This window comes from Phocoena sinus, chromosome 20 (genome assembly GCF_008692025.1).
Source record: "Phocoena sinus isolate mPhoSin1 chromosome 20, mPhoSin1.pri, whole genome shotgun sequence".
Classification (NCBI taxonomy): Eukaryota; Metazoa; Chordata; class Mammalia; order Artiodactyla; family Phocoenidae; genus Phocoena; species Phocoena sinus.
The window spans coordinates 57,187,975-57,214,237 of record NC_045782.1 but is presented as its reverse complement, the minus strand read 5'-3'; the positions used below and the strand labels follow the sequence as shown (position 1 = coordinate 57,214,237).

The window sequence follows — 26,263 nt, the reverse complement described above, 5'->3', positions numbered from 1 at the left end:
CCCCCAGGGCGGGAGGAGGGGGGACCACGACGTCCCCAGGTCAGCGCCCGAGGGCTAGGGCTGTCCTATTTCCACCTGCCTGCTAAAACCGGCACCGGGAGCTGAACCACAATCCCGAGAAGCGGCCGAGATCAGGGGCAAAGGTCACGGCCGCTCCGGGCCCAGGGCCGCCCGGGGCTCCTCGTGCAAGACCCAGCGTGAGCCCGTCCGCACAGACGCGCTCTCGGCTCGCGGGATCCTTCTGGAACGGAAATGACGCGTTTCCGCTCCACTCGGAGCTGCAGCGCTTGGCCTCCTGCAAGGTCGGGGCCTGGGGGCGTCTCGGGCCACGGGGGCACCGAGCGGCTCCCAGCGGAGAAGGGGGCGCGGGACACCCCAGGAGGTGGCCGGAGGGCGGCTGCTTCCCCCGGACGCGGGCGGGGACCGAGGGGCGGCGGGGGTCACTCCTTCCCCAACACACACACACGCACACGCACACACACCTGTTACGCTCATTTCTGATGACAGGGCTTAGAGCTCCATCCTCTCCCTCACAGCTTTGCAAGTTATACGCAACTCTTCCTGAAAATCCTGTACTTCGTTGGGTGAAGCCCCCAGCTTCTGAGCAGAGAATCAGGGGGAGCTAGTTAGGTGTTTTACCTGCTCTGCCAGTTAGAAATGTAAACGCCTCTGATGAAAAACAAAAAAACAGCAGGCTCATTCCTTTCCCTTTGTGTTAAAAAAAAACCAATCTACAAAGAATTTGAAACCCTTCAAAGGGGATTAACAAGAGCTATTTTCAAAAACCCAACAAAGACAAATTTCTTTCCAGCAGGGAGGGCCCACTTTGCACAAAGGGTTTGCCAGGAAGAGGGGAACATGTGTGCACCATGTACGTTCTTAGGGAGTTACCATGGTCTGAACGTTTGTGTCCCCCGCAGATTCAACCTAACCCCCAAAGCAATCATCTCCCACAGTAGGTGGGGTGACAAGGGTGGAATCCTCATGTGTGGGATTAGTGCCCGTAAAAAGCAGACCCGGAAGCTCCCTCGCCCCTTCTACCATGTGAGAACACAGCCAGGAGTCTGCGACCAGGAAGAGGGTCCTCACCAGAGCCCAACCCTGCTTGCTGGCACCCTGATCTCAGACCTCCAGCCTCCAGAAGAGGGAGAAATAAATTTCTGTTGTTTGGAAGCTACCCAGGTTGTGGTATTTTGTTACAGCAGCTCCAATGGACTCAGACAGGAGTCTTCCCGTTAGGGCACAGAATAATTTTCCTCGGTAAATTCACTTAAGTGGTTCCCTTTTAAAAAGTTATAATAAATGTAAAGTGCAAAAAAAAAAAATATGACTGACCCCTAGGCTCTCAGAGAGGCAACCTCAGCTACCTCCTTTTCTTAAGCAGAAACTCTGTCCACCAACAACAGAAAACCTGCCTTGATTTTAAAGCTCTTCAGAAAGGAGGATGCTGTGGCCTTTCTCCGAGCCCCCCATCATCTCTGTGTTCTGTGTGCATCCCTCCTGCGGGTCTCCTTTCATCAGACACAGGGAAGACCTCCTGGCCCTTTCCCAACACACAGACACACAGACACACATACACACACACACACAGTTGACCAGACCACAGCCTCAGCTTCCCGGCTGTAACAAGAGGTCATCGCTGGCCTGTCAGACCCCACAGTAGGCCTAGCGTCTCCACTCTCAGATTCCAGCTCACTGAGGTATGACATCAAGCATTTCAAGGAACCCAGTCACTAAAAGTATCAGAAGCCATGGCTTCAACATCCGTCTGCCCACAGTCATGGTTTCTCCTCACATTACGTGGCTGTCACTCTCCACGAGATCTCAGCGAGCGGAGCTCCCATAAACCAGAGAGGGCTCCCTGCCGACAAGACTCATCACGCCCTTTGCTGTGCAAAGCTGTAAGCAGTGATCTTTCTTTCCTCATAAGGGCTCGTGTCCCAACTATAGTGCTGCCGTCCACAGCCCGAATGCCCAAGCCCCCCACCATGTGGCCTCTTAGCTGCATCCAGCCTCGATATAACTTTTGTTACATCCCCAATAACCACTGAGAACCACTGTCAAGTCTTCCAGAGCCTCCCTCTAGAAACAGAACTGCCTGTTGGCCATCACCATTGGGCCCCAGTCAACAACACACAGGCCACAGATCCACGGCGCTATGCACGTCCCTCCTGTGTCCTGGTCCTCTTCCGGCCTCAAGAACATCCTCCAAGCTCCAGCTAAGCCACCACCAAATCTTCCAGAACGCTTCTGTGACACTCCACCCAGGATAAGGTGAATGCCTGCAAGGGCACTTGCTCTACCCTCCAGGCATTTGCCATTGCACCTGTGATGTGCCACAGAGTTGGTGTACGTGACCGCCTCCCACTACTAGACTAGAAGCCACTTGAGGACAGGGACCACGGCCCCACTGTCTTTGTTATCCAGCATCTAACGATGTCTGACACATAGTAGGTGCTTAATAAATGCTTGTTGTGGGAGGATTGTATAAATCATACCAGCAATTCTAAATCAGCCCAGCCCTATACTATAATTTGAAAAGATACATGCACACCAACGTGCATAGCGGCACTGTTCACAACAGCCAAGACATGGACGCAACCTAAATGCTCATCGACACAGGAACGGATAAAGAAGATGTGGTACATGTATACATATGTGTATGTATATACTATGGACTATTACTCAGCCATAAAAACGAATGAAATTGTGCCATTTGCAGCAACATGGATGGACCTAGAGATGATAATACTAAGTGAAGTAAGTCAGACAGAGAAAGACAAGTATATGATATCGCTTATACACGGAAACTTAAATAAAGAAAAAGATACAAATGAACTTATTCACAAAACAGAAATAGACCCACAGACATAGAAAAAAAATTTGTGGTCACCAAAGGGGAAAGGGGGGGAAGGATAAATTAGGAGTCTAGGATTAACATATACACACTACTGTATATAAAAGAGCTAACCAACAAGGACCTACTGCACAGCATAGGAAACTCTACTCAGTATTTTACAGAGTAAGGGAAAAGAATCTGAAAAAGCAGGGTCAATTCGGTGTGTGTGTGTGTGTGTGTGTGTGTGTGTCTGTGTGTCTGTGTGTTGGGAAAGGACCAGGGGTTCTTTCCTGTGTCTGATGAAAGGAGACCCGCAGGAGGGATGCACACAGAACACAGAGATGATGGGGGGCTCGGAGAAAGGCCACATGTGTATATATATGCACATATATATTATATGTATGTACCACTGTTCTGTACACCTGAAACTAACACAACATTAGAAATCACCTGCACTTCAATAAGTAAATAAATAAATCAGCCCAAAAGCCTCATTATGACCCCTATTCCTTGCAGTCCTCGCCGAGGACCACCTGTTTCCCTAAATCAAGAGGAAAGCTTTTCGGAGGGCTGCAGCAAGTTTTTTCCCACCTCCCCCTAGATGGTCAGGGCTGCCGGGACACAGGAAATGACAGCCTGGGCCGGGAACAGAGCCCTGAAGGTGCCGGAGGCCACATTCTTCGGACACTGTGTGTCATCAGCTACTCCACCAGGTGAAGCTCCTGGCTTTGGATGCCCCACCTCTTTCTGCCACATCTTAAACAAGCCCAGGACCCTCCGTGGTGGGCGCCCATCACCAGGCTGTGCAAAAAGAAATCAGACGTGGGGCTGGTGGTCACGACCACGTAGGGGTGGCACTGGGCCCGAGAGGGCAGCCTGGGAGCCACAGGAGAAAGAAGGGCCCTTCTGACCAGCACCGTTCCCCCCAGCCCTGTCACAAGCCTGTCATTTCCTAAGCAGCTGGACTTGGAGTGGACACCGGAGGACCCTGAGCAAACTCTCTAAGCTCAGGGAAAAGTGACCCCATCCATTCCTCTGGCTCACAGCCGAGTGGTCTTTTGAACTTGAATCTGACATTGCTTGCCTGCTCCAAATTCCTCCGCGGCTTCTTTTGGGAAAAAATCAGACACCTTTGAAAGGCACAGGAGATTTTTACCATGTATCTTTGCCTGCCTGCCTGACCTCACACTCCCCGTGTATAAAAATCTCAGCAACAAGGAACAACTTGCGTTAAACACACCAGACTCGCACACACCTCTGCTCTGGCGCACGCTGCTCCTGCCGCCTGGGTCTTCCTTCCGCCTCTTCTGGGCCCAGCAGAAGCCCCGATGCAGCATCTTTCAGTCTTAGATTCAAGGGTCTGCTGGGCCTCCCCGGCTCCTGGAGTAGAATCCGAAGCCCCTGCCCACTAGACTCTGTACTTTATGTTCCTAGAAGCGTAGCGAGACCAGCTTCACTGTATCACACCGACCGTTCTTCCAGCGCTGGTCCTTACTCGCCTCAGTTTCCTTACCTGTAAAATGGGGATCACTGTCAAACCTACCGCTGTAGTGTCAATGGGAGGACTGACTCCCGGAAGTGGCCGTAGGGGTTGGAAAGGGAGCCGGGGAAAGAACGAAGGGCAATACCCCGTGCATTCCTGTGCAGGTGTGCAGGCTCCCCCTCCCTCCGTGGGTCACTGGGGTTACAGGGAGCCTCTGGGAACAAGAGCATGGAGGGCAGAACACCCCCAGGACAGTGCGGCCCCAGTGGGGAGGAAGCTTCTGGTAACGGGCTCCTCACCGCCCTACATGGACCAAGAGGCAGCCTGGAAACTGAGATCCTGTGGTTATTAAGACCACAAGGGCTGCCCCCCGCCCCTGCCCACATCGCCGCCGGCACTTCCCGGAGTTGGTCCCCGCGCCCCTCCCGGGCCCAGGTGATGGGGCCGCGCTCACCTTCCGCAGAAATGCCATCCTCGGCCTGTACTGCTGACCTTGGTGTCGGATTGTCATCCTGGACCCTGGCGGACGCAGAACGTGGACACCACCGGAGGGAAAAGGAAGCCCCCGGAGAGCGCGCCGGCGTCCCCGTGCGAGGGCTGGGTGGTGCGGCCTGCGGCGCCCCCGGGAAGCTGCCCGAATCCGCGCCGGCCAATCAGCGCGCCGCGCCGCGGGCCGGGAGTGCTCTGCGCCGGCGCCCACCCGCCGCCAGGGGGCGGTGTCAGGCTCCGCCGGGGCCCGCGGAGCCGCAGGTGAGCCCCGCGCGCCCGGGGCCCGCGTGGGAGGCTCTGCGCCAGGGGCTGAGCTTGGGCCGCAGCACCAAAGCCCGGGGAGCGAAAACGGTGCATCACGGGCCTTGGCCCCCTGGCTGGGCTGCCACCAGCTCCCTGCATGGGCCTTAGCAAACTGCGTAAGAGCGTCGGTCTCCTCTTCTCACGGGAGAAAGGCAAGTGAGTGGGTTGGAAGGGACACCTGTGTGTCAGGTACTATGAGGACGGAATGAGTAACCGGGCCAACCGGCAGTGGAGTGTGGTTGGCGGGGAGGAATGCTGCCCCGGCTCCTCAGATGGGCTGGCTCCGAACCCGGAATTTCCACTGGCTGTGCGGTTTCAAGCCAGTTACGGAACCTTTCCCCCATCTTGTCAATGAGGACGGTGCACACTCCCTGTGCTCTTTCTTTATGTGTGTGGGGGGGTTGATTTGGATTTAACATTACTGAGCTAATACATGTAAAAAGCACTTAGACAATATCATATGATCTCACTTATAGGTGGAATCTAAAAAAAATGATACAAATGAATTTATTTACAAAACAGGAACAGACTCACAGACACAGAAAACAGACTTACGGTTACCAAAGGGAAAGGGGTGGGGATAAATTAGGAGGTTGGGATTAACATATACACACTGCTATACATATTAACAAAAGAGATGGTCAACAAGGACCTACTGGGTAGCACAGGGAACTCTACTCAATATCCTGTAATAACCTATATGGGAAAAGAACCTGAAAAAGAGTGGATATATGTATCTGTATAACGGAATCACTTTGTTGTACACCTGAAACTAACACAACGTTGTAAATCAACTATACTCCAATATAAAATAAAAATTAAATTAAAAAAAAAACAGAACCGTGACTGACACACGGTGAATGTCAAAGAAACCATAGTTTCTCCTATGTCTCTTGGGATTCTTAAAAATTACCATTCCCAGTGTCTTCTTTATACCCATAGTCCGAGACCTACGTTATCTCAGAATAATACAAGAAGTCTTGGAGTAGTCAATGGAGGTAAGAGTACAGACTCTGGAGTCAGATTACGTGGGATCAAATCTCAACTCTGCTATTTACTAATGAACAAACTGTGTGACTTTGGGCAAGTTCCTTAATCCCTCTGTGCTTCAGTTTCTGTAAAATGGGAATGGCACAATGACCGCCTACATAACAGGGTTGTTAAGGGGAGATAAAGGAGTACACAAATCAATAGATATCAGTTGTTACTATTATTAATATTAGTATCATTAAAGATAGTGTAATAGAAAGAGCACAAAACGAATGAAAATGGTCTCAACTTGACAACTGCATCATTCCCCTTGTCCTCACTTTATTCATCTATAAAGGAGGGACTAGAGCTAACCAGTCTCCGACAGGGTGAGACCTCCCAGGTCTAACAGGCAGGATTCTCAGGACCAGGGACTTGACTGTTTTTCCTTGTAGAGCTGGGCGCCCGAGCGTGGCAGATAACGCTGACGTCAGAAGAGGGCGGGTGGGCAGTTGCCGTCAGAGGGGCAGTCAGCAAACAAGTCTTCTGCTAATCAGGTTCCCATCCCAGTGGAAGAGCCGAGTTCCTGCCACGCCACTCTGACATCTTAGCTCTGGGTTAAAGTGCTAGTATAAGCGTTTCAGAAACCAGACTCTGAGGTCTGGTTGATTCACAGGGAAATGACTTGCCAGAAAGCAATGAGATGCAACGCTCTCCCTGGCGAGGCCGCCGCGATGGTGCGTGACAGAGGGCGAGAAACCGCCCATTTCATCCAGGTTCCCAAATTCATCAGGACAGGCAAAGTAATTTCAGAATCATTTTAAATTGATGTGTGTCTGTAATTGTTTCCCCATTCTCTTATCTTGTTGATTTGGGCTTTCTCTCTTTTTTCTCAATTAAGTTAGATGGTGATTTGTCTATTATGAGATTGTGTGTGTATGTGTGTGTGTGTGTTTACTGGAGAATCGGATTTTATTGAAAAGCTAGAACTTTAAGATCATCTAGTCATTGGATATTTATGCTGTGTAAGTTACTTAACAGATGTGAGAGGGCTCTGTAAACTAGAAAAGAACTTTAGATATCTAGAGTGTCCACCTGTATCACTTTGTGTCACCTGTGCCTTGCCTGACGTCCCCCAGTGGATCAGCAATGGATTTGGGATCAGAATCCAGGTGTCCCGAGTCCCAGTCATATTCGTGTCCCCCACCCTACAATGTCTCCCTCATCTAGGACACTTGTCAGTCATGGTTCTCAGTGCTTTTAAAAATTTTTTTATTTTATGTTGGAGTATAGTTGATTTACAATGTTGTGTTAGTTTCAGGTGTACAGCAAAGTGATTCAGTTATACGTATACATATAGCCATTCTTTTTCAGATTCTTTTCCCATATAGGTTATTACAGAATATCAAGTAGAGTTCCCTGTGCTATCCAGTAGGTCCTGGTTGATTGTCTGTTTTATATATAGCCTTGTGTATCTGTTAATCCCAAACTCCTAATTTATCCCCACCCCTTTTCCCTTTGGTAACCACAAGTTTGTTTTCTGTGTCTGTGAGTCTGTTTCTGTTCTCTAAATAAGTTCATTTGTGTCACTTTTTTAGATTCCACCTATAAGTGAGATCATATGTAGTAGCTCAGTAATCTTAAAACCAAAACCAACCCCCCCACCCCCCGCCAAAGAAGAAGCACAAGGAGGGTGCAGTATCCTCATTGATAAGATGGGGAAAAGGTTCCACAACTAGCTGGAGATGGAAGAGTGAGTGGCGAATCCGAGTTCAGAGCCAGCCCACCTGGCGGGGCGGGTCTTTGATTGCCTGCAGGACTTGAACGTCGAGGAAAATGCTTTCACCTACAGGTCCCTCCACATCCCTTCCCCCCACTCCCTGGCTCATATTCTTGACCATGTGACTTGACCCATGGCTAACTGGACTGGGGGCACTGGAGCACCTGACCCAGGCCACCCGTCCATAGAAAGGCCAACAACCTGTAACACGGCCAAGCGTCAAATGATGAACTGAACCAACCAGATTTTCACTCTTGGAGGAACCACGTGAGCCAGTGGTAGAGGCGGCCAGATCTGAAAAGAAGCCCTGAGGTGGAATCAGGCCCATGGTGGGGCAAAGCCATAGATGAGCTAAAGTCGGGGGGGGTGGGGGGGGGACAAAGTCTGAGCAGTGGAAGGAAGCCTGGGGTAGAAGTGAGAATGGAACAGCAGCACAGAGCAAGACAGAGAGACCCCAAGAGCTCTCACAAACGTAAGTGAAGGCCCCGGGGGGCCTTGTTGGCAAAGAGCAAATTGCACTGTCTCTAGTTAGTTTTTCGTGGAGGTAATGGGCTACAGATCAGAATGATGGAGATACAGTATAGTTGTGTTTCAGCAAGACGTTTGTGGTCCACAGGGGAAAAGTGAACCTTATCACTGCCCGACCCCTGAAGCCCAAAACAAATTTGCAACCAATCTGTAGCAACAGTAGGATTGTATTGCCATCATATCTGCCCTCTGTCCAACCTCACCCTATACCCACCCTGGTCTTGACTCCATAGTTAATGTTTCCCTTGCCTTGATTTTTAATTTATAGCTGACCATTTTATATTACGCATCTCCTGTATGCCCCATTGGCCCAACTGTGAAAAGAGACATGGTATAAATGAATACATCGTTCAGATGAGAATTAGCTTAAGTGGACTCGTGTCTGAATGACCAAATCCCCAGTTCTTCCTTAATCATGGAGATAGGTCTATAGTTGCATGTCACAGGATTTACCCAAACTTGCATCCTATTAAAAATCATAATGATTTGGATGACAACACTGGTGACACAATGTTTACATTTTCAAAGATGCAAAATAAAAGAATGGCTAATACATTAGAAAATAGCCTTTGCCTCCAAAAATTTTTGGCAGTCTGAGCTTCCTCCAGTGTGCTTTTAAATGCCCGCACTGAATCAGCATCTCTGGGTAAATCTGCAGCGTTAGGGTTTTTGACTATTTACCAAAAGTCGTTATTGGAATAAGTCATATGAATTTCTTTCAGAAAAAAATTCTGACTTGACCCCAAACGGTTGTCAAGATAGTGTCCATTCTGTCTCTCTACCAGGTACCGTAGGAGAAATTTCTTTCCAAGTTTAGCACCAAGAAAAGCTAAGTCTCTCCTGAAAAAGAAAATCACAATGTATCCTTTTCTCTGATCAAGAGAGATGTGTATCCAGTTTCCTTTTTCACCCTGATCAGCAAAACACTTCAAATCTGGCATTAGGGTCCCTTGGAGTAACTGGAATGAACTTTTGGTTTTTAATGTTTTTCTCCAATCTGTTCTCCTATTTGAGTTCATATATCATCGGTTTTATTATCTGGGTTTTGTCATTTGGTAAGCCACAACAACTCCTTTTTGGAATGACTTGGGATATAAATTAATTACATAAATTGTATCTGAGTAATGAGTGGGAGAGACAAGGTGGGGGAGAAAGGAAAGAAGTGTGCAATCTCAAGGGTCTTCAAGATAAGTGACTGTATTTATCCAAATATTTGTCCAATCTACACTGTTTAATTTGAGCCCAAGATAACGTGCGAGAGGGAGAACGGTGTGGTGAGAATGTATTCGAATTTGATGAACACCTTGCTTTCCTTACAAGACAATTGATTAGATCACGCCTGTCCATCTAAATTGATCAGCTCGGCTGGGAAGTAAAAGGATGTCTCATTCCTGCAACTTGAGATCTCCTCTCTCCCCCCTGCATCCACACAACTTCCAGGTGAGATGCTGAGCAAGGGAGGGAAGGAGGAAGCGGGGAGGAATGGAGGGAGGTGGCTGGCTGCCAGGACTGCAGGAATTTCACACAGAATCATCTGAGCTAAGTGAGACCTCCTATTCACCCCCAGCTCATCCCCCCCTAATAAGGAATGTTTCCCTCCATCCTCGCCATCCTAAGGAGTAGAGTCCCTGCAGTGAGTCCAGGGCGGAAATTTCCCGGAAACACTTGCTAGATGCTAACAAATAGGGCCATACTGTCCCAGCCTCTGTCCCCCATAAGAAATCACATTCTACCTCCCTTATACAGGAGTCAGGTGGATTCTGCTTCATAATATTGACGCCTTTGCTTTTACAAGTCTCTTTCTCCCACTATAAATATATGCTCACTACTGAAAATCTGGGAATAGAGAGAAGTGAATTTTTTAAATTTTGATAATAGCTAATCTGGGAAAAGAAGTGTGAGTGACTGGGGAGGTAGGACGGAAAAGGGCGGACTGGGGCCACCAGCGCTGCTTGCCTGGGCAACTATGACGCTGTCTAAGGGGGTGGTGCTATCTCCTGACCCCTTACCTGGCCAAACTCCAATCCACTCCTCCCACTGCGACAGGAGCCATTTTTTGTTTTAACTCCATATCTGGACATTTTACTCCTCTGCTTCGAGGGCTTCTGTTGTCCACCAGGCTCTTAGGAAAAAGCCCGTCTGTAATGAGTGCTGCAAGGCCCCTCAGGTGCACCCCGCCCATCGCCCCCTTCTTCACTATGCCCCTGGCACACCGACCCCCTTTCCATTCCTAGAACAACCCAAGCCTCCTTCTGTCCCAGGGCTGTCACATGTGGCCAAAACTCTTCTTCATTTACTTTCTCACCTGGCTAACTTCTCATGTTTGGGGTTCCAGCCAAAATGTCACTTCCTCAGCCGAAAACCTTCCCTGACTCCCTCCCCAGACTGGGTTAGGTCCTTCAACTCTGCCTCTTCTTGGTCAACTTTCCACAACTATAATTCTTTTCACTTGTAAAAGGAAAAGGTTGGCTTTGCACACCCAACTTTTTTTCTTTTTTTAAGGGAATTTCTTTATCTTTATTATTTATTTATTTATGGCTGTGTTGGGTCTTCGTTTCTGTGCGAGGGCTTTCTCTAGTTGCGGCGAGCGAGGGCCACTCTTCATCGCGGTGCGCGGGCCTCTCACTATCGCGGCCTCTCTTGTTGTGGAGCGCAGGCTCCAGACGCGCAGGCTCAGTAGTTGTGGCTCACGGGCCCAGTTACTCCGTGGCATGTGGGATCCTCCCAGACCAGGGCTCGAACCCGTGTCCCCTGCATCGGCAGGCAGACTCTCAACCGCTGCGCCACCAGGCAAGGCCCCCACACCCAACTTTCATAGTAGTGTCAGTCACAGTTGCCCAAAGGTGGAAACAACCCAAACGTCCATCAATGGATGAATGCGTCAATAAAATGTAATACGTGCATATAATGGAATATTATTCAGCCTTCAAAAGGAAGAAAATCTGGCAAGTGCTCCAACATGGTTGATCATTATGTGAGTCTCTCGGTACCGTCTGTCTTCCTAACTGGACCCTCAGCCCCATGAGGGCAGGGACCTGATTCTCTTATCCACATGCTATTTCCAGCACTTGGGGTAGAGGAGGCTTTTAGTCAATATGTGAGAGAAGAAGGAGATTCAGAAAGACTCACAGAGAACAGAAATGAGGGATCCCGGGGCCCAGGAGTCTCAGTTTCTGTCTCTTCGGCTCTCACAGGCCCACTGATTCTGCTGCCTGTCCTTGGATGCACGGACATGTCATTGCAATCATTTTACATAAGGTGGCACAAGGCCCTTTCTGTTCCTGGAGTGCCGGAACCCCCCCTGGAAACCTTGCAGATGATAGTAATGGTAATGACAACAAAACTCATAGGGCCAAGCCATCGTGAGCCCGGCACTGGTGTGTTTTTTAAAGACAATCTTCATGTCAACTGGATACCCTGCCCACCGTTCAGGGGAGAACCTAGAGGCCCCGTGAGGCCTGGCACCCCACCACCACCACCACCCCCCGCCTCGTGAAGTGTGGCGTAAATGTCTGTGGAATAAAGATGCAGGAGGCGAGGCGAAGCTGAACGGAGAAGGCTCCTCTCCCCTCCGGGCTGCTGCTCCCCGGCCCCGCCCTCCGCCCCCCCCCCGCCCCGCGCCTCCCCATCCAGGCGGCATCTCTTTTGCGTTGCCCACCCTGAGGAGCCCTGCCCTGGACCAGGTGGGAGATCCTGTCTCGCTGTGGCTTCCGCGGGCCCGTTTGACCCTCAGACGAAGCTCAGGTCTCCAACTTAGCCCCTATCAGAAAGAAAAGTGTTATTTCCACGTCCTTCCAACTGTGACTTTCCCAAGTCAGGGATTTTCCAGTTCCCACCCGGCTGCCTTCGGGCTCTGACTTTCCTGGGAAGAGCCCCTCTGGTAGGGCTCAGGAAGCTGACTGATGCAGGAGAGCGAAGGAAATGAAAGCAGAGGCACCTGCGAGGATTCCGTTCAACATCCACCAGTTTCACTTTCTTTCTTTAGACGCGGAGTTTCAGCCCCCGCCTCCCTCGCCCTTACTTCTCTTTGCTCCCCGTGTGGATCTCAGCACCGCTTCTCTCCCTCCCTCCCGTTCCTGCCCTCTTCTCCCCCCTTCTCCACCCCTTCTCTCTCTTTCCCCAGTGACAGTAGTGGGCACCTTGACCTTGGAAGCAGTAGTCCTACCCTTTGGTCTCCTTTCTCTTCTTGGGTAGGCAGCTTTTCCAGGATCAACGCCAAGGCTGCCCTGCAGACACCAAACTTTTTTCTCTTTTTCGATCCAAACTCAGAAGTTATCTTCCGCGGGGGCTGCTAGCATCCCGTGCCTCCGGGAGGAAGCCGGCGCCCCCTCGTGGCCATCCCGGGATCTGCGCTAGTTTTCCAGCCATTGCTGCTCCCTCACCCTCCCGAACACACTGTTCTTTGGTCATTGCAGGCGGCCGGCTTTGTCCTGGGCACTCGTCGAACCAGTTACCTGGCTGAACTGGTTTCCTCCTCCTCGGCCTGAATCCCCGCCCGCACGTCCACATCTTTGACCGCTGCTGCGGCCCCGAAGCCCCCTGCGCCCCGGTCGGAGCCACGCTTCCTTCCTCTTCGCTGGGACTGGCTCGTGCCTGCATGTGACACACAGCTTCCCGGGGCACCCTGGCCCCTCTGGGACAGCTTCCCGAGACCCCTCATCGTGCCCCGGCATCGCACACTCTCCACCCGCGCCCCCATGGGACCCCCTTCCTAAACACACTGCCCTCCGCCCCCCAGAACTCCATCCTGAAAGGCAGCAGCCCTCGAGGGGCCACTCCCTAGGGGTTCCCCACCTGCCCGGCCCAGCCCGGCCCAGAGGCCCCTCCTAGCTTCGCCGGACACGCCCGCGCTCAGACGTACAGGCCCCTCTCCTCGGGGGCGCGCGCCACCCAGCTCCGCCTCTTTCCAGCCACGCAGGTACCAGGCATGGCCGCCAGGTGTCTTCCCTGTGTCCAGCCTCTTGTGCTCAGGCCCCTGGGTGACCCATCGCACTTCTCCACCTCACAGACCCCCAAGGACCCCTGCTGCCCCTTCGTTCCGGCCACCCCCCCGCAAAGCCACACCCTGGACCTTGTCCTCACCCAGAAATGTTTTGCCTCCATATCCTGGATTCCAGCTTCTGGCCCTGCGAGCCGGCTTCCGGGCCCTCCGGCTCTGCCTTCTTCGCTCCCCTCTCCAGGCCCGGAAAGGCCAGGGCACGCCCCGCCCATCCCCTCGGGTCATCGGGCCCCGGCGGCCACGCTTCCCACCTCCTTCACGGGACCCCAGGTCAGCAGGTGAACTGACTTCTCAGAGCCTCGTGGGCCCTGCCGCCCACAGACGTGCCTGCACATCCCCCCAGGCGAGCGGAAACCTACATGCAAGAGCATAAGGGAACCTGAGGAAAGCCCGGCTGTGACACCCGTCAGCCTTGTCACCGAGGCTGCCAGCTCACTTGAGTCCTCAAACTACACGTCCCCCCTTGAACTTGGCGGATCCCTCTGCTACCCTTCCCCCCCCGCTAGCGCTCTTCCCCAGTGTCCGACCAGACCTCCACCCGTTTCTGTAGGCAACGCGGCTGGAGGATTCTGCCAGAGGGTAAGGGGTCATTTCTCCTGTTCAAGGCCACCACCTCCAGCTGTGTGTGCTCTTTTTCTTTTAAATTAGTTTTTATTGGAGTAGAGTTGATTTACAATGTTGCGTCAGTTTCTGCTCTACAGCACGGTGAATCAGCTATGCCTGTACATATATACCCACTCTCTTTTAGATTCTATTCCCATATAGGTCATGTGTGTGCACTTGAGTCTGTTTCCTGCTATCTCCTTCTTGTCTGCTCCATCCTGTCTGTCTCTGTCCCTGTCTCCCTGTCCCCTTCTCCCTTGGCTACTGGGCTTGCCAAGAATAGCCTGGTGAGACCAGTGATATGATTCCAATTGTGTCCCCAAAGAAGTTATGCCCAAGGGCTTCCCTGGTGGCACAGTGGTTAAGAATCCGCCTGCCAACGCAGGGGACACGGGTTCAAGCGCTGGTCCAGGAAGATCCCACATGCCGCGGAGCAACTAAGCCTGTGCGCCGCAACTACTGAGCCCGCGTGCCACAACTACTGAAGCCCGCGCGCCTAGAGCCCATGCTCCCAACGAGAGAAGCCACTGCAGTGAGAAGCCTGTGCACTGCAACGAAGAGTAGCCCCTGCTCGCCGCAACCAGAGAAAAGAAAAAAAGCTCGTGCGCAGCAACGAACACCTAACACAGCCGAAAATAAATAAAATTAATTAATTTTTTAAAAAAGAATCACATTGAGCATATTAAAAAAAAAGAAAAGATATGCCCAAGTCCTGACACCCACTACTTGAGAATGTGACCTTATTAGGAAACACGGTCTGTCCAGAGAAAATCAAATTAAAATGAGGTCAGATGGACCCTAACCCAATCTGACTGGCGTCTTTATAAAAAGGGGAAATTTGGACGGAAGGAAGACGATGGCCATGGGAGCGGAGTGATGCGTGTACAAGCAAGGGGGGCCCAGAGTGCTGGCAAACACCAGATGCTGGAAGAAGCAAAGAAGGATCCTCCCCTAGAGCTGCCAGAGAGAGCGTGGCCCTGGCCACACTTGAATTAGGACGCGTAGCCCCCAGAATGGAGACAGTGCATTTCCATTGTTTGAAGTCACCCAGTGTTGGTACTTTGTTACAGCAGCAGCCCTGGGAAGGTCAGACAGCTGGGGAGGCCATGACACGGTCAAGACCGCCAGGTAAAGGTTCGGGATGCGCTGGTGGGCTCTTCACACTATTTCCCAAGCGTGACTCACAGCTCCCTGGAGAGAAGCAGGCTGGGACTCAAGGGCCTGGGCTTTCTTTTCCTTTCTTCTGTGTTTCCAGGAAGCCCTTGGAACAGATGTAGAAACAGCTCTTTCCATCCAGCCTGGCATCTTGCTTCCAGAGGCAAGAGGCTGGGCAGGCCAGCAGGTTAACATTTAAGCAGGCCTGAGCACGATGTCCTCATGTGAAAACTGGGGCCTGGCAACTGGCCTCCTCCCAACCCCAATTCCCCATCCCCCTATCTCCCCACCATCTCCCCACCGTCCCTCCCCCCCAGGCCTTGAAAGAGGTCTGAATTATATATTGAGTCAGTGTTCCTCGCTCGCTGTTAGCACTTGGGAAGCAGGGACCCTGTCGTATTCATCTTTCTGGTCTGGGGCTCTGCTCCTAGGAGGAGCTCCCCAGGTGTTTGGTAAAATGAATTTGTAAAGCAGTTGTTGAGTCATCCGTCAGGTCCACGTTGGAGCAACATGACACAAAGGACCTTTACTCTGGGGAGGGTTTCCAGCCACCTGTTCTATCAGGCTCCTGCCAGCAGCCCCTGGCAGTAGCCGTGTGATAACAAAGGATCCCACAGTTTTGCAGGAGGCCCACAGCCTCTTTTCTCCCAAGCTCTCACCTCCCGGACTCCCAGACCCAAGGCGGGGCCGGAGGGGACGGATGTTGATGTGGGACATGAGCAACTGCGCTTTCAAGTGACCTGTTGGCTGTCAGAGCTTCTCCAAGCCAGCGTCTGACAGGTAAATGCAAGATGCTTTCCATGTTCCCAGGGCCACAGTCGGGGCAAAGTACCCCAATGGGTGGGACAGAAGCGTGGAGGGTCGAGGAACATGAGTGGCCTCAGGTCACATCCCCACACGGGCCATACAGAGCCCTTGTCTTGGTCTCTCCGTGTGACAGCAGTTGTGCTCCCGCCTGGAAAAAGCTTTACCGTATTTACATGTGATAAGGACGTTACCGTATTTACATGTGATAAGTTCGTTGCCGTATTTACAAGTGGTAAGAGCCACCACCGACTGGTTGAATGACTGAGGGCTGAGTGGGGATCCCATAGATCCTTATGCATTTATTGAGCCCTTATTATCTGCACACTGTGGTGGGGAATCAAAGGCAAAAGGCACAGTCACTAAAAAAAGAGTCAGCTTGTATCAGAGAACCAAGACTCACACAGACCAGCACAAACGGTGTAGGGAAGAGGGGTTGGGGGCGCAGGCTTTAGAGCCAGACTGGGTTCCAGTCCCAGCTCTGCCACATCCAAGCTGTGTGTGCCCTGGACACATACTCAACCTCTCTGTGTCTCAAGTTCTTTAAAAGTAAGATGGGAATGATACTAACCACCGTACCCACTTCATTGACTGAATAGACTATGCATGCAGCACTTCACCAGTGTTAACTGTGGTGGTGATGATTATGATTGACTACACTGTTAAGTGAGATATTATGTATAAAGTGCTAAGCAGTGCCTGGCATTTATGAAACACTCAGTCATATTAATTGCTATTACTATTATGATTACTATCATTTTTATTTTTACGTTCTGAATTAGTTTTCTATGTCTGTATAACAAATCACTCCAGAACTTAGCAGCTTAATACAACAAGAAACATTTATTATCTCACTTACTCTTAGTCTCTGTGGGTCAGGAATTCGGCAGCCACTTACAGCTGCCTGGTCCTAACTCAGGATCTGTCAAGAGGCTGCAGACAAGCCATTACCTGGGGCTTGACTAGGATCTGCTTCCCGGATGGCTCACTCACGAGGCTGGCAAGTTGGTGCTGGCCTTTGGCAGTGGCCTCAGTTCTTTCCCACGTGGACCCCTGCATGGCGCTGCTTGAGAGTCCTCACAATATGGCAGCTGGATCCTTGCCTGCAAAATAATCCAAGAGAGGCAGAAGCCACAGTGTCTCTTATGGTTTTCTATTGAGCCACAATAACCTACTAGCTATGGGGGTTGTGACCCTGTTCATTTTGGGAGGGGCTACACAAGGGTGTGAACACCGGGAGTAGAGACGCATTGGAGGCTGACCACCACCACGTCCTAAATTGTGTGGCAGAGACTGTAACTTCCATAGGAGTTCAGATGAGAGGGAGAAAAATGAAGGTAAGAGGGCTTAGGCAACGCGTGGAGTTTTTACAGCTAGATCTTGAGGGGTGTCCGTCGCCACTTCTTTTTCCTCAAATTCCTCGTTTCTGTGGCACTTGGACAGAGAGGAGGGTAGGACTTTGATAATCAGAAGGGCAAAGGGGAGACAGGGGAAGTAGGAGGAAAATTTTAAAAGAGGTGAACGGGATTTATTTAAGGGATAGTAAAAAGGAGACTAACATTGGGAAGGAAAAAACTCCAGAAATAGGGTGAGAGAGGCAGCCTGGGCTGCCTTTTGCCAAGGAGAGTCGCAAAAGCCAAGTAAATAGGCATAAACTAGCTGGAGTAGAAAGTAAACGTTAAGGGCATAAGGCTTTGGAGAAACGTTTTCAAAATGCTTGCAGGCTTGTTTGATGTGGGACATTTGAGGCTAAAGAATTTTCAAAGGTGAAGAATGTTCTCCTCTAAGGGGACATTCACTTCAATGCAAGCATGGCCTGGGGGGTCAAGGCAATACCAGGAACCAGACTTTAATAGCTTCCTTATATCAGGGTAGGAAGCGCAAGTTGATAAGAAAGTTGGAATCGAGCATCCCAGCTGGAGAGGGAGCCTCCCCAAAGGAAACACTGGAGTGGGAGATAGTCTATGTTTACACAGCGCTCGGGCCATGCCTGCAGTTTACACAAACTGCATCCTCGAGCCGCCTGACCTAGAAGAACCCACATCTGGTGCCCAGCCAGTGCCTGGAGGAACTGCCTGCCCAGCCCCAACCAGCCCGTGAGTGCAAAGCTGCTTGGACGCGCCTGGGGAAGAGGACCGCTCTGCACACACTGGGGCCATGACGGTCGCGCACGTGTCCCCTTTGTGTCCCGCACAGAACTACCTGCAGCCCCTCCAGTTAGGTTCATTCATCAGGACAACAAGAAAAGCTCAGAACGCCCACCTTCCCGTTCTCCCTCTTCCCTTTCCCTTCTTTCAAAACAATGCAGATCCCATTCACCTGCTTTCCGAGGCCCCAGCCGAGCTCCCAGGCTGGTAGATGTGCTCTAACACATCAGCTGTCCCTGTTCCCCACTTAGCACTGTCATGGCTAGTTGGCTAGCTGGCCACTTGGCCTCGCCCACTGCAACCTTCCCGTAAACGCCCTCCCCTTCGTACCCCACAACACGCGGAACAGTGCCCGGCCCATGCAGACGCTCCCCACGTGTCCAGACCAGGCAGTGCTGGGCTGGCTTCACCCTCTATAGGTCAGTCCCTCCCTGTGTGCCAGCAGCCACAGGCTTGCTTTTGACCTGGACCATCGCAGGAGGAGACTGGACATCACGGTGACTCAGGCCACAGGAGGATTAGAGGAGCCCGGGGGGCGTGGAGGTGGGGGGGCGGAGCGTGGAGGAGGGCGTGGAGGGGGCGTGGTTAGGTCGGGGAACTGTCCTTTCCCTTACAACACAGCAAAGCCTAAAGTCACGTTAGAAGTCATGCTTTCAAAGATAAGGTGACCATATGTGCGTGGGTTTATCTCTGGGCTTTCTATCCTGTTCCACTGACCTATCTTTCTGTTTTTGTGCCAGTACCATACTGTTTTGATTACTGTAGCTTTGTAGTATAGTTGAAGTCAGGGAGCCTGATTCCTCCAGCTCCATTTTTCGTTCTCAAGATTGCTTTGGCTATTCGGGGCCTTTTGCGTTTCCATACAAATTGTGAAATTTTTTGTTCTAGTTCTGTGAAAAACGCCAGTGGTAGTTTGATAGGGGTTGCATTGAATCTGTAGATTGCTTTGGGTAGGAGAGTCATTTTCACAATGTTGATTCTTCCAATCCAAGAACATGGTATATCTCTCCGTCTATTTGTATCATCTTTAATTTCTTTCATCAGTGTCTTATAATTTTCTGCATACTAACACCATACACAAAAATAAGCTCAAAATGGATTAAAGACCTAAATGTAAGGCCAGAAACTATCAAACTCTTAGAGGAAAACATAGGCAGAACACTCTATGACATAAATCACAGCAAGATCCTTTTTGACCCACCTCCTAGAGAAATGGAAATAAAAACAAAAATAAACAAATGGGACCTAATGAAACTTCAAAGCTTTGGCACAGCAAAGGAAATCATAAACAAGACCAAAAGACAACCCTCAGAATGGGAGAAAATATTTGCAAATGAAGCAACTGACAAAGGGTTAATCTCCAAAATTTATAAGCAGCTCAGGCAGCTCAGTAACAAAAAACCAAACAACCCAATCCAAAAATGGGCAGAAGACCTAAATAGACATTTCTCCAGAGAAGATATACAGACTGCCAACAAACACATGAAAGAATGCTCAACATCATTAATCATTAGAGAAATGCAAATCAAAACTACAATGAGATATCATCTCACACCAGTCAGAATGGCCATCATCAAAAAATCTAGAAACAATAAATGCTGGAGAGAGTGTGGAGAAAAGGGAACACTCTTGCACTGCTGGTGTGAATGTGAATTGGTACAGCCACTATGGAGAACAGTATGGAGGTTCCTGAAAAAACTACAAACAGGGCTTCCCTGGTGGCGCAGTGGTTGAGAGTCCACCTGCCGATGCAGGGGACACGGGTTCGTGCCCCGGTCCGGGAAGATCCCACATGCCGCGGAGCGGCTGGGCCCGTGAGCCATGGCCGCTGAGCCTGCGCATCCGGAGTCTGTGCTCCGCAACGGGAGAGGCACAACAGTGAGAGGCCCGCGTACCACAAAAACAAAAACAAAAACAAACAAAAAAAAAACTACAAATAGAACTACTACAGCAATCCCACTACTGGGCATATACCCTGAGAAAACCATAATTCAAAAAGAGTCATGTACCAAAATGTTCATTGCAGCTCTATTTACAATAGCTCAGAGATGGAAACAACCTAAGTGTCCATCATCGGATGAATGGATAAAGAAGATGTGGCACATATATACAATGGAATATTACTCAGCCGTAAAAAGAAACGAAATTGAGCTATTTGTAATGAGGTGGATGGACCTAGAGTCTGTCATACAGAGTGAAGTAAGTCAGAAAGAGAAAGACAAATACCGTATGCTAACACATATATATATGGAATTTAAGAAAAAAAAATATCATGAAGAACCTAGGGGTAAGACAGGAATAAAGACACAGACCTACTAGAGAATGGACTTGAGGATATGGGGAGGGGGAAGGGTAAGCTGTGACAAAGCGAGAGAGAGGCATGGACATATATACACTACCAAACGTAAAACAGATAGCTAGTGGGAAGCAGCCGCATAGCACAGGGAGATCAGCTCGGTGCTCTGTGACAGCCTGGAGGGGTGGGATAGGGAGGGTGGGAGGGAGGGAGACGCAAGAGGGAAGTGATATGGGAACATATGTATATGTATAACTGATTCACTTTGTTATAAAGCAGAAACTAACACACCATTGTAAAGCAATTATACTCCAATAAAGATGTAAAAAAAACCCCAAAAAACAAGTCATGCTTTCCCAGGGAGGGTGTGAGGGGGGTGAAAAACTAGCCAGGGAGCCGTTGCAGCCTCGACTTTTCCTCCAACTTCTGAAGTCTTTAATTCAGCTCCAGCCTGGACCCAGCACCTCAAGGAGTTCCTAGAATTAAGGAGTGTCTTTCACAATCTCAGAGACTCTGGGCAAAGTCCAGGGTCAACGTGTGATTCAGAGGGTGGAGTGGATGCTATAAATTATATATTTGCTTAAAAAAAAAAAAACCATAAAAAAAAAAAAGAACAACAGTCTCCTGGGCCTGGGCTCAGGCATCTGTCTTGGGCAGTTGCTTTCTGACGGGCAGAAACACCCTGGTTCCTTAAACCTCTCAGGGTCAAGCCAGTCTCCCAAGCAGGCACGCGCTCCCCAAGCCTCCTAGCATCTCTGCCTCTGTCCTTGCCCTCACACTAAAGAGGCTCGTGGCTTTCCAAGTCCTGTGGAGGCTGCCTCTGAGGAGACTCCGGACGGTTCTGTTCGCTCTCACGCCAGCCAGGTACTGTCGCTACACACCTGAATTACTGCAGCCACCTCCAAGCTGCTCTTCCTGGCTTGGGCCCCCTCTCTCTCGTCCCCTCACGGGCACCAGCGCCAGGTGCATCAGACTAAAACTGCACGTGGCGCCCGCCCCCGCTCAAGAGTGTTACTGTGCTTTCTACTCAGCGACGGAATAAAATCTCAGCATTGTGCCCTGACATCACCATGCCTCGTCAACCTAACCTGGCTGATTCTGATCAAACCGACGGCTCCCACGGTGTCCTGGGCACATGCCGGGCACCTGCCTGCAATGCCCTTCCTTCCTCTGCAAACAATCATTCCAGGCTTCCGTCCACCTCCCATGGTTTGGCCCAGGAAACAGCCACTAGCTCCAAGTAGCTTTTGAACACTTCAAATGTGGCTCGTGACACCGAGGAACTTAATTTTAAATTTTATTTAAATTTTAATTAATTTAAACGGAAAGACTGAAAAGAAATTCGACTCAGGTAGTGGGAAATGTTTAAGTCTGTTGGGAACAATTTGGTTTTGTGACTCTATTTTTTCAACTGTAAATTGTATGAAGTCTAAATACAGGCCAGATGTCCTCAATGAAAAATTAGCATCTGAGTTGAGATCGCTGCAAATGTAAAAACATACACTGGATTTTGAAGACTTAGTCCAATAAATAAGAATGTAAGATATGTCTGTAATAATCCTTATGTCGATTACGTATTGAAATATTTTGGATATAGTGGGTTCAATAAACTCTATCGTGAAAATCAATTTCACTTTCTTTTTCTAATGTGGCTACTAGAAAGTTTAAAATTACGTCTGTGCCTTGCATTATATTTTTATCAAACAGCCACGTTCAAAACTCTAGATTCCTGAAGCAGTGATCAGTAGAGTACATTTAAAACTTAGCATACACAACTTTGTATTTTTTTTAAATCTCCATATTTGTATAACAAAATCATTGACCACCTTCAATCCCCAACACCTAGCAGCCAACGCTACATTGTCTGACACCTGTGTGGGCAAGGCACTCCGTCAGGTGCTTTACATGTTACCATCATACTGAGCCCTCTCAGCAACTCCGTGAGGTGTGGGCATAATTAGCTCCATTTTTCAGATAACAAAAATGAAGCTCCGAGAGTTTAGGTGGGTTTTGCCAGGATTCTCATGGCAGACGCGTGAAGCAGCAAAGCTGGGATTTGATCCCACCCCTGCCTGCCTCTCGCCGCTGCTCTTTGCGGCCCCAGCTCATGACTGATAGGAGTGGGCAGCCACGAAGGATCTGCTGCTGCGAAGGGTGAGGGCTCAAGTTCTAGTTTCTCCTGGCCCACACAGGCAAACCCGCCATCCTGCTTGCCGGCTGTGAGCAGGCCACGTGATCGAAGTGCAGAGCGTGATGGTGTGTCCCAATCACCCCACGCCATGCGCACCGTTCAGCTAGTTCAAGTCGCTTAACAACTCATAATGTGGTAGTGTCTGGCAGTGCCAAGTTAGAGCATGTAGCGCGATCTGGGACCCTGCTTCTGACAAGCAGGGCTGAGCCATGAGTCCCTCTAGTCGCTGCACACGACCCTCCAGTCCTGGAGGGCTGCAAGTCCAGCTGGCAGCCCTCAGAAATGCGGGGAAACAATCTGGGAGCAGCAGGTTGTGCCTCTACTGACTTAAATCACCTCCTTCTAGGGAGCCTTCACCATACCACATGCTAGACGTGAGGGTACCAGGGAAGCTGGCTGTGTCCCTTGTCTCGGGGCCACATTCCGGTGCAGTGGGTGAGGGAGGGGACAGTTACAGTTCACTGGGACCAAGGCTGGGATGGGGATGGTGGGTGAGGTTGCTGTAGGACCTCAGAGGCCAGGTACCTCGATCAGCCCGGAGAGACTGAGAAGGGAAGGAAGGGGGGGGGCGAGGGAGGGTTAAGGGAGGGAGGAAGGAAGGAAGGAAGGGAGGGAGGAAGGGAGGGAGGAAAGGAAGGAGGAAGGAAGGGAGGGAGGGAGGAAAGGAGGGAGGGAGGAAAGGAGGGAGGGCGAGAGGGAGAGAGGGAGGGAGAGAGGAAGGAAATAATGGGCCGGGGACAGAGGACAGGGGAAAAGAGGGAGCAGGGGAAGGAAAAGAGCTGAGATAGAGGAAGACAGGCTGCGAAGCAAAACAGGGAGAACTTTGGGTGTTTTCTCCCACTGCCGGCCAATCGAGAAAAATGGCTGGCACTGGTTTGGGATGGGCATGAAATTCACCCAGAGAGTAATTTGTCAGAAGAAACATCTCCCTAAGAAAATGCCATTATTCCATGAGAGGATTATGCTGGGAGACGGCGGGAAGGCTTTTCAGAAACACCCCTTAGTTCCTGGCTATTGATAAAGTGCCCGCTACTATTTGTTCCCTGGTTTACGGAGAAGATTACATAGTTAAGAATAGGGCCAGGGCGGGCCAAATCTTTTGGGAACCCAAGACATAAATGGACGTACAACAGAACTCACTGTGCTTTCCCTGGGGAGTTAAATAGCTCCCCAATCCCAATTCCTTAATTGGGATTATAACAAATTATCCAAATGTCTCTGTGATCTCCAGGATTCTTACTGAGAGAAGCATCTACGGCAAGAGGTGTCAGTCTTTTAATATCTGAGCACTTCGCCCTTTCTGCCCTCCAAAAAGCACACACAGAGCTCCTAAATTACAGAGGATGAGTTTTGCTTGAAGGGCCTCACATCCTGCCTGAGGTGGTCCCACGGAACCCCATGTCCCCTTGGAGCTGGGTTTAACTTGGGGTCACTTCCTTTGCTTCCCCTCAGGCCCTGAGCAGAAATCCAGGGTAAGGGAATAACTGAGGTTTGGGCCAAAGCGCGCGGTGTGTCTGCTGTTCTACAGAGCACTCTTTGATCTCTTGCCCAGGGTGACCTTGGGAAGGACGGCGATGCCCCAGAACCTTGGCAGCTTCTGCCAGAGGAGCAGAAGTCCCCGGTCAGGGACTGGCTAAGGGATGACGTCTACGCAGTGTTTCGGCCGAGCATTCATAAGTTTCCCCGTGGGGACCCAGTTCAAGGGCCTGGGGAGTTGGAGGTTTTTGAGGTCTAGTTTAGGCCCCATGTCTGTAAAATGGGGCAATTTAGATGGTATCTCATCATACCCTCCCAGCCAGTACTGCCCTAGCTCCAGGCAAGAGAAGCGCCCTTGCCCCCGACCTGTGCTGTAGAAGGTCCTGCTCAGACGCTCTTCTGCTGCAGTCCCTACTCACAGGGTGAGGCCAAGGGACCCACCCATAGCCTGTGCTCCCCCCACATCAAATGCACCCACCCCTAGGGCAAGGGGTGTCCAATGGAGGCTGTAGGGAGGGGTGTGCACAGAGCATGGTGTGTGGGCTCCCCATGACCTTGATGACGCAGCTGTTGCTTTATCAGTTGGACAAGCAAATACTTTTGACTGAAGGAAACATGGTGACACAGGCTAAAAGCCTGCTCTGTCATTTTATATAACTCCCCCCAAATACTCTGAGATCACTGCACCCACTTTACAGATTAGAAGACAGAGCCCATACTCTGAATGCACTGTGCTGACATCTCCACTTGAACCTCTGCCCTCTGGTTGAGGTGATTCCTTACCTGACACTCCTGGTGCTGTTGAAAACGAATAAACCCCGCCCTACTTCAGAGTTCAGATTTGGGGGACAACATCCAATATGCATGTATTTTTCTCACTGTTGTTATCAACAGACCCTGTTGGGGAAGAGAGACATCAGCGTCTGTGAGTGAATCTGAGCACGGGAAAGAGAAGAGACTTTTTTTTTGTTTTCTTCTTTCTTTCTTTCTTTTTTCCTTTTATTGAAGTGCAGTTGGTTTACAATGTTGTGTTAGTTACTGCTCTACAGCAAAGTGACTCAGTTATACATATATATACATTCTTTTTTTACATATATTCTTTTCCATTATGGTTTATCATAGGATATTGAATATGGTTCTCTAGAAGAGAGACGTTTCAACCATAGAAGGGAGAGCTCAGGAAATACCTGGGACGACGTTCTGACCAGCACAATATTGCTAAACTTTCAGAAGGTTTTTAAAGAAGTTTGGTACCTTCGTCCTCAAATAATCTAAAACTGAATCTCTCATGTATGGGCTGAGATGGAGTGCATTTGTTCTATACGTTAATCCTCAGGACATATCTTTAGGTATCAATACTCCCATTTTACAGATAGGAGAGGCAAGGCTCGGATACGTTAACTGAGTTCTCCCCAAGTTCCCGTACCCTGCACCCTCTCTGGGAAACGAAACGACTAGCAAACAATCTGATGTGCTTCGTATGGTTTAACCGGAAAAGCAGATGACCTCAACTTGCTGCTTGAGGGACTTTTTCCTATTACCATTCTGTGTATTAGCGGAAAAAGGGAAAGGAATCACAGTACAAAACTGCTTGCCACACAAAGAGATGCTCCCTCTTGCTTTTATCTCCTCTCCATCTTCTCGTGTGTGGGTCTGGCATAACCCTCCCACGGCCAGGGTACAGGCAGCAGCTGAAGCGAGGGAAGGACCTCTGGGGCCGGCGCTCATTTTCCAGACCTCTGACTGTGATTCTGATTCAGCAGTGGGTTCCTTTCCCTGAGTCCTGCCCTGAGCTAGCCCTCCTTTTCCTTAGCAGCTGACACAGGAGTTTGGAGACAGATACGTCGATGACATTATTTGCTCCAGCGAGAGCCAGGCTGTCATAGTCTGACAAAGGCAACGTGGACTGTTTCTCAGTGCCCCTGGGTGGGCCCTTACTGCACGATGGTCAACACGTCCTGGCATTTATACTGAGGCAAATGCTAGGTCTATAGGCCATGACGTGTGATGATGCCCGGCTAGCCAGCTAGCCAGGATCGTGGTTCCTGCTACTCCATGTTCCGAGGGGAAAAAAAAAAACAATGCAGCAGCTGGACTGGGGGCAGAGGATGTTAATTTAGAGGAATCAGCTGAGATTTTGCACACTTAAACTTCTTTGGAGAAACAGAGCTTATGTTAGAGGACCTTTACCTGTTACTGGC

General features: G+C 50.2%; 1 protein-coding gene across 5 annotated transcripts in view; it reads right to left on the bottom strand.

Annotated features, from left to right (window-relative positions):
• RGS9 (regulator of G protein signaling 9) overlaps positions 1–4,904 on the bottom strand; it is an 87,773-nt gene extending 82,869 nt beyond the window's left edge. For all 5 annotated transcript variants that reach the window (XM_032617219.1, XM_032617220.1, XM_032617221.1 and 2 more), the window contains exons 1-2: positions 4,777–4,904; positions 4,095–4,352 (exon numbers count right to left, since the gene is read on the bottom strand). The gene's annotated coding sequence lies outside the window, so the exon portion shown is untranslated. The remainder of the gene's footprint in view (positions 1–4,094; positions 4,353–4,776) is intronic.
• Between the last annotated feature and the right edge of the window lie 21,359 nt (positions 4,905–26,263).